This window comes from Oncorhynchus mykiss, chromosome 21 (genome assembly GCF_057628025.1).
Source record: "Oncorhynchus mykiss isolate SJ-2025 chromosome 21, ASM5762802v1, whole genome shotgun sequence".
Taxonomy (NCBI): domain Eukaryota; kingdom Metazoa; phylum Chordata; class Actinopteri; order Salmoniformes; family Salmonidae; genus Oncorhynchus; species Oncorhynchus mykiss.
In genome coordinates, this window is record NC_143042.1 from 17381899 (window position 1) to 17394208 (window position 12310).

Here is a 12310-nt window from a genome sequence, read left to right on the forward strand (position 1 = left end):
CTAAATAAAACACAGGCCTTTCTTATCAGCCTGCTCTCCTCAAAGACACAAACTGAGAGAAAATCAGAAAGAATCTCCTATTTTGTCTTTGATTCACCAGCAGAATTCGGAATATTCCGGGCCTGTCTTCAGACCACGTCTGTTTCCCAGAGCCATAGTGTTCCCAGCGCTCCCTCTCAGCGTTCCCAGTCCCATAAAGAGATAAACATGACCTCGGATCATTAGCTACATCTCTTGGCAATAATAATAATTATTATTTTTTAAATGTAACCTTTATTTAACTAGGCGAGTCAGTTAAGAACAAATTATTGTTTACAACAGCCTACCGGGGAACAGGGGCAGAACAACAGATTTGTTTACCTTGTCAGCTCGGTGATTCGATCCAGCAACCTTTTGGTCACTGGCTCAACACTCTAACCACTAAGTTACCCACCTCCCCAATGCCCTGCTCTCCTCCTCTGCTTTTATTCACTCCCTCGCTCTCTCTGTTTCTCTCTCTGCTTCTCTCTCTGCTTCTCTCGCTGCTTCTCTCTCTGTTTCTCTCTCTGCTTCTCTCTCTGCTTCTCTCTCTGCATCTCTCTCTGTTTCTCTCTCTGTTTCTCTCTGTTTCTCTCTCTGTTTCCCTCTCTGCTTCTCTCTCGGTTTCTCTCTCTGTTTCTCTCTCCATCTCACTACCCCTCAATTTGAGCAGATGTAATTTAATTAGCTGGCATCATCCCTCCATAAGCCCCCACCCACACACACCTAAATTGCACGCACGCAACACACACGCACCTTCCAGCCCATTTCCACTAATATCCTCCCACCCTAGGGGGGAGTCCAGGTGATGGAGTCACGCCATTCGACTTTATTACAGTTTCACAAGAGGCACTGATGCGTGTGAGTGCGTGTGTGTAGTGTGTGTGTGCATGACATCACTCCAACATGGTCCTCTCTCACTTTAACTTTTTTTTTTAACCACGATAGTCATTGAGAACACCTAGTCTTTCACTACAACAACCCGGTGAAGTGAACGCTCTGGAAGCCACTACAACAACACAACATCTCGTCTCCTCTCGCTCATTCATCAGATAGCCTCTGCGGTCACGGTCCACACTGCCATTGGTTTCAGGCGATGGTTTTAGATGACCGTCAACATGAGTGGTGGAGTGGTTTAAGTGACTGATGTTAGTATGGTGGTGTTTTTCATCCACACACAGAGCTGACCCTGAGGGATGGGCTGAGATGGATCTGTAGGTGTGTGTTGGGGCTTTTATGAGGTATAACGGGGGTTGTGTTGTTTGTGTGTGCGTGTGTGTGTGAACGGGTGTAAATGTGCGGCTGTGTGCGTGTTTCTGGGTTTGTATGTGCGTGTATGCGTGTGTACGTATGGGTGTGTGTGTGCGTGCGGGTGTATGTGTGAACGTGCAGATGGGATACTGTACGTGTGTTTCTGTGTTTGTGTGCGTGTGTATCTATGGGTTTCTGTGTGTTCAATCCCACAGTTTAACCCCAGTGAAACTCCAGAGGGGCATGGTGTCATGGCTGTTGTTTACAGCTTTCACAGGAGATGGAGTGTTATTCCCATTTAATAAGGAACACAATCATTCAACACACGTTACTGACCATCGGAAATTGTCATAGGACCAATACATGTTGACATGCAATTACCTTCAATACAATTAAGAAAATGACCCACACTGCTACCAAACAACTTACCCTGAAGTTCTCCCCAACTTCCCCAGCCTCCAATATAGACACTTGTTATTGCCCAATGGCTATGAAGTGACACACAGGGATGAGGAGAGAGATAATAACTTTAGTGTAATCATTGCTGTCCCCCTGCCCCCCAGGGCCCTGTGCTAATCGGGACCTTTGTTGCTTCTGCCCTAGGGGAGACAGGCTCATTATTTCTGCTGTGTGTGTAAGAGCGTGTGTGTAAGAGTGTGTGTGTTTTTGGGTACGCTGTTTCCCCGTGCTGTTCTGTGTGTGTGTGCGTAATTACAGAATGATACCACCAACAATGTCCTCTGTGTCTTACACACCTCGTTTAGGCCTTACCGTTCAGCAGCAGTTGTAATGGATGGCTCTGTGTCTTACACACCTAGTTTAGGCCTTACCGTTCAGCAGCAGTTGTAATGGATGGCTCTGTGTCTTACACACCTAGTTTAGGCCTCTCCGTTCAACAGCAGTTGTAAGGGATGGCTCTGTGTCTTACACACCTAGTTTAGGCCTCACCGTTCAGCAGCAGTTGTAATGGATGGCTCTGTGTCTTACACACCTCGTTTAGGCCTTACCGTTCAGCAGCAGTTGTAATGGATGGCTCTGTGTCTTACACACCTAGTTTAGGCCTCACCGTTCAGCAGCAGTTGTAATGGATGGCTCTGTGTCTTACACACCTTGTTTAGGCCTCACCGTTCAGCAGCAGTTGTAATGGATGGCTCTGTGTCTTACACACCTAGTTTAGGCCTCACCGTTCAGCAGCAGTTGTAATGGATGGCTCTGTGTCTTACACACCTTGTTTAGGCCTCACCGTTCAGCAGCAGTTGTAATGGATGGCTCTGTGTCTTACACACCTCGTTTAGGCCTCACCGTTCAGCAGCAGTTGTAATGGATGGCTCTGTGTCTTACACACCTAGTTTAGGCCTCACCGTTCAGCAGCAGTTGTAATGGATGGCTCTGTGTCTTACACACCTAGTTTAGGCCTCACCGTTCAGCAGCAGTTGTAATGGATGGCTCTGTGTCTTATACACCTCGTTTAGGCCTTACCGTTCAGCAGCAGTTGTAATGGATGGCTCTGTGTCTTACACACCTAGTTTAGGCCTCTCCGTTCAACAGCAGTTATAAGGGATGGCTCTGTGTCTTACACACCTAGTTTAGGCCTCACCGTTCAGCAGCAGTTGTAATGGATGGCTCTGTGTCTTACACACCTCGTTTAGGCCTTACCGTTCAGCAGCAGTTGTAATGGATGGCTCTGTGTCTTACACACCTCGTTTAGGCCTCACCGTTCAGCAGCAGTTGTAATGGATGGCTCTGTGTCTTACACACCTAGTTTAGGCCTCACCGTTCAGCAGCAGTTGTAATGGATGGCTCTGTGTCTTACACACCTCGTTTAGGCCTTACTGTTCAGCAGCAGTTGTAATGGATGGCTCTGTGTCTTACACACCTCGTTTAGGCCTTAACGTTCAGCAGCAAATGTAATGGATGGCTCTGTGTCTTACACACCTCGTTTAGGCCTTACCGTTCAGCAGCAGTTGTAATGGATGGCTCTGTGTCTTACACACCTAGTTTAGGCCTTACCGTTCAGCAGCAGTTGTAATGGATGGCTCTGTGTCTTACACACCTAGTTTAGGCCTTACCGTTCAGCAGCAGTTGTAATGGATGGCTCTGTGTCTTACACACCTCATTTAGGCCTTACCGTTCAGCAGCAGTTGTAATGGATGGCTCTGTGTCTTACACACCTCGTTTAGGCCTTACCGTTCAGCAGCAGTTGTAATGGATGGCTCTGTGTCTTACACACCTCGTTTAGGCCTTACTGTTCAGCAGCAGTTGTAATGGATGGCTCTGTGTCTTACACACCTCGTTTAGGCCTTAACGTTCAGCAGCGGTTGTAATGGATGGCTCTGTGTCTTACACACCTCGTTTAGGCCTTACCGTTCAGCAGCAGTTGTAATGGATGTCTCTGTGTCTTACACACCTCGTTTAGGCCTTAACGTCCCTCCCTCCCTCCTTCCCTACCTCCCTCCCTACCTCCCTCTCCTTTTTATAGCCCTCTCCTCAGACCTTCAGTCCCTATCTCTTCCAATCCACCTTTTATTTATTTATTTATTTCACCTTTATTTAACCAGGTAGGCAAGTTGAGAACAAGTTCTCATCTACAATTGCGACCTGGCCAAGATAAAGCAAAGCAGTTCAACACATACAACGACACAGAGTTACACATGGAGTAAAACAAACATACAGTCAATAATACAGTATAAACAAGTCTATATACGATGTGAGCAAATGAGGTGAGATAAGGGAGGTAAAGGCAAAAAGGCCATGGTGGCAAAGTAGATACAATATAGCAAGTAAAACACTGGAATGGTAGATTTGCAATGGGAGAATGTGCAAAGTAGAAATAAAAATAATGGGGGTGCAAAGGAGCAAAATAAATGAATAAATTAAATACAGTAGGGAAAGAGGCAGTTGATTGGGCTAAATTATAGGTGGGCTATGTACAGGTGCAGTAATCTGTGAGCTGCTCTGACAGTTGGTGCTTAAAGCTAGTGAGGGAGATAAGTGTTTCCAGTTTCAGAGATTTTTGTAGTTTGTTCCAGTCATTGGCAGCAGAGAACTGGAAGGAGAGGCAGCCAAAGAAAGAATTGGTTTTGGGGGTGACTAGAGAGATATACCTGCTGGAGCGTGTGCTACAGGTGGGAGATGCAATGGTGACCAGCGAGCTGAGATAAGGGGGGACTTTACCTAGCAGGGTCTTGTAGATGACATGGAGCCAGTGGGTTTGGCGACGAGTATGAAGCGAGGGCCAGCCAACGAGAGCGTACAGGTCGCAATGGTGGGTAGTATATGGGGCTTTGGTGACAAAACGGATTGCACTGTGATAGACTGCATCCAATTTGTTGAGTAGGGTATTGGAGGCTATTTTGTAAATGACATCGCCAAAGTCGAGGATTGGTAGGATGGTCAGTTTTACAAGGGTATGTTTGGCAGCATGAGTGAAGGATGCTTTGTTGCGAAATAGGAAGCCAATTCTAGATTTAACTTTGGATTGGAGATTTTTTTATTTTTTTTTATTTATTTCACCTTTATTTAACCAGGTAGGCTAATTGAGAACAAGTTCTCATTTGCAACTGCGACCTGGCCAAGATAAGGCATAGCAGTGTGAACAGACAACACAGAGTTACACATGGAGTAAACAATTAACAAGTCAATAACACAGTAGAAAAAAGGGGAGTCTATATATACATTGTGTGCAAAAGGCATGAGAAGGTAGGCAAATAATTACAATTATGCAGATTAACACTGGAGTGATAAATGATCAGATGGTTATGTACAGGTAGAGATATTGGTGTGCAAAAGAGCTGAAAAATAAATAAATAAAAACAGTATGGGGATGAGGTAGGTGAAAATGGGTGGGCTATTTACCAATAGACTATGTACAGCTGCAGCGATCGGTTAGCTGCTCAGATAGCAGATGTTTGAAGTTGGTGAGGGAGATAAAAGTCTCCAACTTCAGCGATTTTTGCAATTCGTTCCAGTCACAGGCAGCAGAGAACTGGAACGAAAGGCGGCCAAATGAGGTGTTGGCTTTAGGGATGATCAGTGAGATACACCTGCTGGAGCGCGTGCTACGGATGGGTGTTGCCATCGTAACCAGTGAACTGAGATAAGGCGGAGCTTTACCTAGCGTGGACTTGTAGATGACCTGGAGCCAGTGGGTCTGGCGACGAATATGTAGCGAGGGCCAGCCGACTAGAGCATACAAGTCGCAGTGGTGGGTGGTATAAGGTGCTTTAGTGACAAAACGGATGGCACTGTGATAAACTGCATCCAGTTTGCTGAGTAGAGTGTTGGAAGCAATTTTGTAGATGACATCGCCGAAGTCGAGGATCGGTAGGATAGTCAGTTTTACTAGGGTAAGTTTGGCGGCGTGAGTGAAGGAGGCTTTGTTGCGGAATAGAAAGCCGACTCTTGATTTGATTTTCGATTGGAGATGTTTGATATGGGTCTGGAAGGAGAGTTTAGAGTCTAGCCAGACACCTAGGTACTTATAGATGTCCACATATTCAAGGTCGGAACCATCCAGGGTGGTGATGCTGGTCAGGCGTGCGGGTGCAGGCAGCGAACGGTTGAAAAGCATGCAATTGGTTTTACTAGCGTTTAAGAGCAGTTGGAGGCCACGGAAGGAGTGCTGTATGGCATTGAAGCTCGTTTGGAGGTTAGATAGCACAGTGTCCAAGGACGGGCCGGAAGTATATAGAATGGTGTCGTCTGCGTAGAGGTGGATCAGGGAATCGCCCGCAGCATGAGAAACATCATTGATATATACAGAGAAAAGAGTCGGCCCGAGAATTGAACCCTGTGGCACCCCCATAGAGACTGCCAGAGGACCGGACAGCATGCCCTCCGATTTGACACACTGAACTCTGTCTGCAAAGTAATTGGTGAACCAGGCAAGGCAGTCATCCGAAAAACCGAGGCTACTGAGTCTGCCGATAAGAATACGGTGATTGACAGAGTCGAAAGCCTTGGCAAGGTCTATGAAGACGGCTGCACAGTACTGTCTTTTATCGATGGCGGTTATGATATCGTTTAGTACCTTGAGCGTGGCTGAGGTACACCCGTGACCGGCTCGGAAACCAGATTGCACAGCGGAGAAGGTACGGTGGGATTCAAGATGGTCAGTGACCTGTTTGTTGACTTGGCTTTCGAAGACCTTAGATAGGCAGGGCAGGATGGTCCAGGGTCCAGGGTGTCGCCCCCTTTGAAGAGGGGGATGACTGCGGCAGCTTTCCAATCCTTGGGGATCTCAGACGATATGAAAGAGAGGTTGAACAGGCTGGTAATAGGGGTTGCGACAATGGCGGCGGATAGTTTCAGGAATAGAGGGTCCAGATTGTCAAGCCCAGCTGATTTGTACGGGTCCAGGTTTTGCAGCTCTTTCAGAACATCTGCTATCTGGATTTGGGTAAAGGAGAACCTGGAGAGGCTTGGGCGAGTAGCTGCGGGGGGGGGGGGGGGGGGGAGCTGTTGGCCGAGGTTGGAGTAGCCAGGCGGAAGGCATGGCCAGCCGTTGAGAAATGCTTGTTGAAGTTTTCGATAATCATGGATTTATCGGTGGTGACCGTGTTACCTAGCCTCAGTGCAGTGGGCAGCTGGGAGGAGGTGCTCTTGTTCTCCATGGACTTCACAGTGTCCCAGAACTTTTTGGAGTTGGAGCTACAGGATGCAAACTTCTGCCTGAAGTAGTTGGCTTTAGCTTTCCTGACTGACTGTGTGTATTGGTTCCTGACTTCCCTGAACAGTTGCATATCGCGGGGACTATTCGATGTTAGTGCAGTCCGCCACAGGATGTTTTTGTGCTGGTCGAGGGCAGTCAGGTCTGGAGTGAACCAGGGGCTATATCTGTTCTTAGTTCTGCATTTTTTGAACGGAGCATGCTTATCTAAAATGGTGAGGAAGTTACTTTTAAAGAAAGACCAGGCATCCTCAACTGACGGGATGAGGTCAATGTCCTTCCAGGATACCCGGGCCAGGTCGATTAGAAAGGCCTGCTCACAGAAGTGTTTTAGGGAGCGTTTGACAGTGATGAGGGGTGGTCGTTTGACTGCGGCTCCGTAGCGGATACAGGCAATGAGGCAGTGATCGCTGAGATCCTGGTTGTAGACAGTGGAGGTGTATTTGGTGGGCCAGTTGGTCAGGATGACGTCAATGAGGGTGCCCTTGTTTACAGAGTTAGGGTTGTACCTGGTGGGTTCCTTGATGGTTTGAGTGAGATTGAGGGCATCTAGCTTAGATTGTAGGACTGCCGGGGTGTTAAGCATATCCCAGTTTAGGTCACCTAACAGAACAAACTCTGAAGCTAGATGGGGGGCGATCAATTCACAAATGGTGTCCAGGGCACAGCTGGGAGCTGAGGGGGGTCGGTAGCAGGCGGCAACAGTGAGAGACTTATTTCTGGAGAGAGTAATTTTCAAAATTAGTAGTTCGAACTGTTTGGGTATGGACCTGGAAAGTATGACATTACTTTGCAGGCTATCTCTGCAGTAGACTGCAACTCCTCCCCCTTTGGCAGTTCTATCTTGACGGAAGATGTTATAGTTGGGTATGGAAATCTCAGAATTTTTGGTGGCCTTCCTGAGCCAGGATTCAGACACGGCAAGGACATCAGGGTTAGCAGAGTGTGCTAGAGCAGTGAGTAAGACACACTTAGGGAGGAGGCTTCTGATGTTGACATGCATGAAACCAAGGCTTTTTCGATCACAGAAGTCAACAAATGAGGGTGCCTGGGGACATGCAGGGCCTGGGTTTACCTCCACATCACCCGCGGAACAGAGAAGGAGTAGTATGAGGGTGCGGCTGAAGGCTATCAAAACTGGTCGCCTAGGTCGTTGGGGACAGAGAATAAGAGGAGCAGGTTTCTGGGCATGGTAGAATATATTCAGGGCATAATGCGCAAACAGGGGTATGGTGGGGTGCGGGTACAGCGGAGGTAAGCCCAGGCACTGGGTGATGATGAGAGAGGTTGTATCTCTGGACATGCTGGTTGTAATGGGTGAGGTCACCGCATGTGTGGGGGGTGGGACAAAGGAGGTATCAGGGGTATAAAGAGTGGAACTAGGGGCTCCATTGTAAACTAAAACAATGATAACTAACCTGCACAACAGTATACAAGGCATATTGACATTTGAGAGAGACATACAGCGAGGCATACAGTAATCACAGGTGTTGAATTGGGAGAGCTAGCTAAAACAGTAGGTGAGACAACAACAGCTAATCAGCTAGCACAACAACAGCAGGTAGAATGGCGATTGATTAGGCAGAGAGGGTCGGATTAACTACACACAGAGCCTAAGTGCGGCTGGGGCCGACAGATAAAACATAAACAAGCAGAATGGATTACCGTGATTAATGGACAGTCCAGCATGCATATGTTTGATATGGGTCTGGAAGGAGAGTTTACAGTCTAACCAGACACCTAAGTATTTGTAGTTGTCCACGTATTCTAAGTCAGAGCCGTCCAGAGTAGTAATGTTGGACAGGCGGGTAGGTACAGGTAGCGATCGGTTGAAGAGCATGCATTTAGTTTTACTTGTATTTAAGAGCAATTGGAGGCCACGGAAGGAGAGTTGTATGGCATTGAAGCTTGCCTGGAGGGTTGTTAACACAGTGTCCAAAGAAGGGCCAGAAGTATACAGAATGGTGTCGTCTGCGTAGAGGTGGATCAGAGACTCAACAGCAGCAAGAGCGACCTCATTGATGTATACAGAGAAGAGAGTCGGTCCAAGAATTGAACCCTGTGGCTCCCCCATAGAGACTGCCAGAGGTCCGGACAGCAGACCCTTCGATTTGACACACTGAACTCTATCAGAGAAGTAGTTGGTGAACCAGGCGAGGCAATCATTTGAGAAACCAAGGCTGTCGAGTCTGCCGATGAGGATGTGGTGATTGACAGAGTCGAAAGCCTTGGCCAGATCAATGAATACGGCTGCACAGTAATGTTTCTTATCGATGGCGGTTAAGATATCATTTAGGACCTTGAGCGTGGCTGAGGTGCACCCATGACCAGCTCTGAAACCAGATTGCATAGCAGAGAAGGTATGGTGAGATTCAAAATGGTCGGTAATCTGTTTGTTGACTTGGTTTTCGAAGACCTTAGAAAGGCATGGTAGGATAGATATAGGTCTGTAGCAGTTTGGGTCAAGAGTGTCACCCCCTTTGAAGAGGGGGATGACCACAGCTGCTTTCCAATCTTTGGGAATCTCAGATGACACGAAAGAGAGGTTGAACAGGCTAGTAATAGGGGTGGCAACAATTTTGGCAGATAATTTTAGAAAGAAAGGGTCCAGATTGTCTAGCCCGGCTGATTTGTAGGGGTCCAAATTTTGCAGCTCATTCAGAACATCAGCTGAGCAGATTTGGGAGAAGGAGAAATGGGGAAGGCTTGGGCGAGTTGTTGTGGGGGGTGCAGTGCTGTTGACCGGGGTAGGAGTAGCCAGGTGGAAAGCATGGCCAGCCGTAGAAAAATGCTTATTGAAATTCTCAATTATGGTGGATTTATCAGTGGTGACAGTGTTTCCTATCTTCAGTGCAGTGGGCAGCTGGGAGGAGGGGTTCTTATTCTCCATGGACTTTACAGTGTCCCAGAACTTTTTTGAGTTAGTGTTGCAGGAAGCAAATTTCTGCTTGAAAAAGCTAGCCTTGGCTTTTCTAACTGCCTGTGTATAATGGTTTCTAGCTTCCCTGAACAGCTGCATATCACGGGGGCTGTTCAATGCTAATGCAGAACGCCATAGGATGTTTTTTTGTTGGTTAAGGGCAGTCAGGTCTGGGGAGAACCAAGGGCTATATCTATTCCTGGTTCTAAATTTCTTGAATGGGGCATGTTTATTTAAGATGGTTAGGAAGGCATTTTTTTTAAATATCCAGGCATCCTCTACTGATGAGATCAATATCCTTCCAGGATACCCCGGCCAGGTCGATTAGAAAGGCCTGCTCGCTGAAGTGTTTCAGGGAGCATTTTACAGTGATGAGTGGAGGTCGTTTGACCGCTGACCCATTATGGATGCAGGCAATGAGGCAGTGATCGCTGAGATCTTGGTTGAAAACAGCAGAGGTGTATTTAGAGGGCAAGTTGGTTAGGATGATATCTATGAGGGTGCCCGTGTTTAAGGCTTTGGGGAGGTACCTGGTAGGTTCATTGATAATTCGTGTGAGGTTGAGGGCATCAAGTTTAGATTGTAGGATGGCTGGGGTGTTAAACATGTTCCAGTTTAGGTCGCCTAGCAGCACAAGCTCTGAAGATAGATGGGGGGCAATCAGTTCACATATGGTGTCCAGAGCACAGCTGGGGGCAGAGGGTGGTCTATAGCAGGCGGCAACGGTGAGAGACTTGTTTTTAGAGAAGTGGATTTTTAAAAGTAGAAGTTCAAATTGTTTGGGTACAGACCTGGATAGTAGGACAGAACTCTGCAGGCTATCTTTGTAGTAGATTGCAACACCGCCCCCTTTGGCAGTTCTATCTTGTCTGAAAATGTTGTAGTTTGGAATTAAAATGTCTGAATTTTTGGTGGTCTTCCTAAGCCAGGATTCAGACACAGCTAGAACATCCGGGTTGGCAGAGTGTGCTAAAGCAGTGAATAGAACAAACTTAGGGAAGAGGCTTCTAATGTTAACATGCATGAAACCAAGGCTATTACGGTTGCAGAAGTCGTCAAAAGAGAGCGCCTGGGGTATAGGAGTGGAGCTAGGGACTGCAGGGCCTGGATTCACCTCTACATCTCCAGATGAACAGAGTAGGAGTAGAATAAGGGTGCGGCTAAAAGCAATAAGAATTGGTCGTTTAGAACGTCTGGAACAGAGAGTAAAAGGAGGTTTCTGGGGGCGATAAAATAGCATCAAGGTATAATGTACAGACAAAGGTAAGGTAGGATGTGAATACAGTGGAGGTAAACCTAGGTATTGAGTGATGAAGAGAGAGATATTGTCTCTAGAAACATCATTGAAACCAGGAGATGCCATTGCATGTGTGGGTGGTGGAACTAATAGGTTGGATAAGGTATAATGAGCAGGACTAGAGGCTCTACAGTGAAATAAGCCAATAAACACTAACCAGAACAGCAATGGACAAGGCATATTGACATGAAGGAGAGGCATGCTCAGTCGAGTGATCAAAAGGGTCCAGTGAGTGGAGAGGTTGGTTGGGGGTCACGGCGATTTAGACAGCTAAATCGGTAGCAAGCTAGCATAGGAGCAAGCTAGCATAAGATGGAGGTCTGTTATTAGCCAACTCTTGCGTTCCGTCAGTAGATTAGTGGGTTTCCGTGTGGTAGAGGGGATGAATCCAAATCACACAACAACAACAAAAATAAAAACAATAGATATAGTTATAGAGGCCCAACAAGAAAAATAAATAAATAAATAAAAATTTTAAAAAAATTGTCCGATTGTCTATTCAGATAGCAGCCGATAAGATAGCCAACGGCTAGCAGGCCGCAGATGGGCGCCCAGGCAACGTTGCGCCGGAGGAGCCAGCCGGACAGTTCCCTCGAGTAGACAACGTCGGCAGTCTAGCCGTGAAGGCCCGGTGGGGCTCCGCGTACGCAGCAAAACGGGTCCGGATAGGTGACTGCAGCCCAGGAGTGATTGATGGAACTCTTCAGCTGGCTAGCTCCGGAACAATTGATGTTAGCTCCGGAATCGACGAAAGCCGATAGTCACACAGATAGCAGCTAGCTAGCTGTGAGATCCAGGCATGGACGGCCAGAGCCAGCGGCCGAAATCCAGGGACATGGAGAGAAAAATTGGTCCGATATGTTCCGCTCCGAGCCGCGCTGCTCTGCACCGCGCTGTACAAAACTGGCGATAGATTCTCGAGCCAAAGGACAGCCGATGACCACAGCCGATGACCACAAACCGTGGTCAGCTGAGTACCAACGATTAGCCAGTAAATAAGCTAACTAGCTTCTGAACTAGCCCCTGAACCAGCTTCAGAGTAGCTTCTGGACCAGCTTCTGGCTAGCTCCCGGCTAGCTTCTGGCTAATTTCTGGCTAGCCTCTCGGAGGATCACAGATCTGAGGTAAATAATACTTTTTTATATAAATATAAATT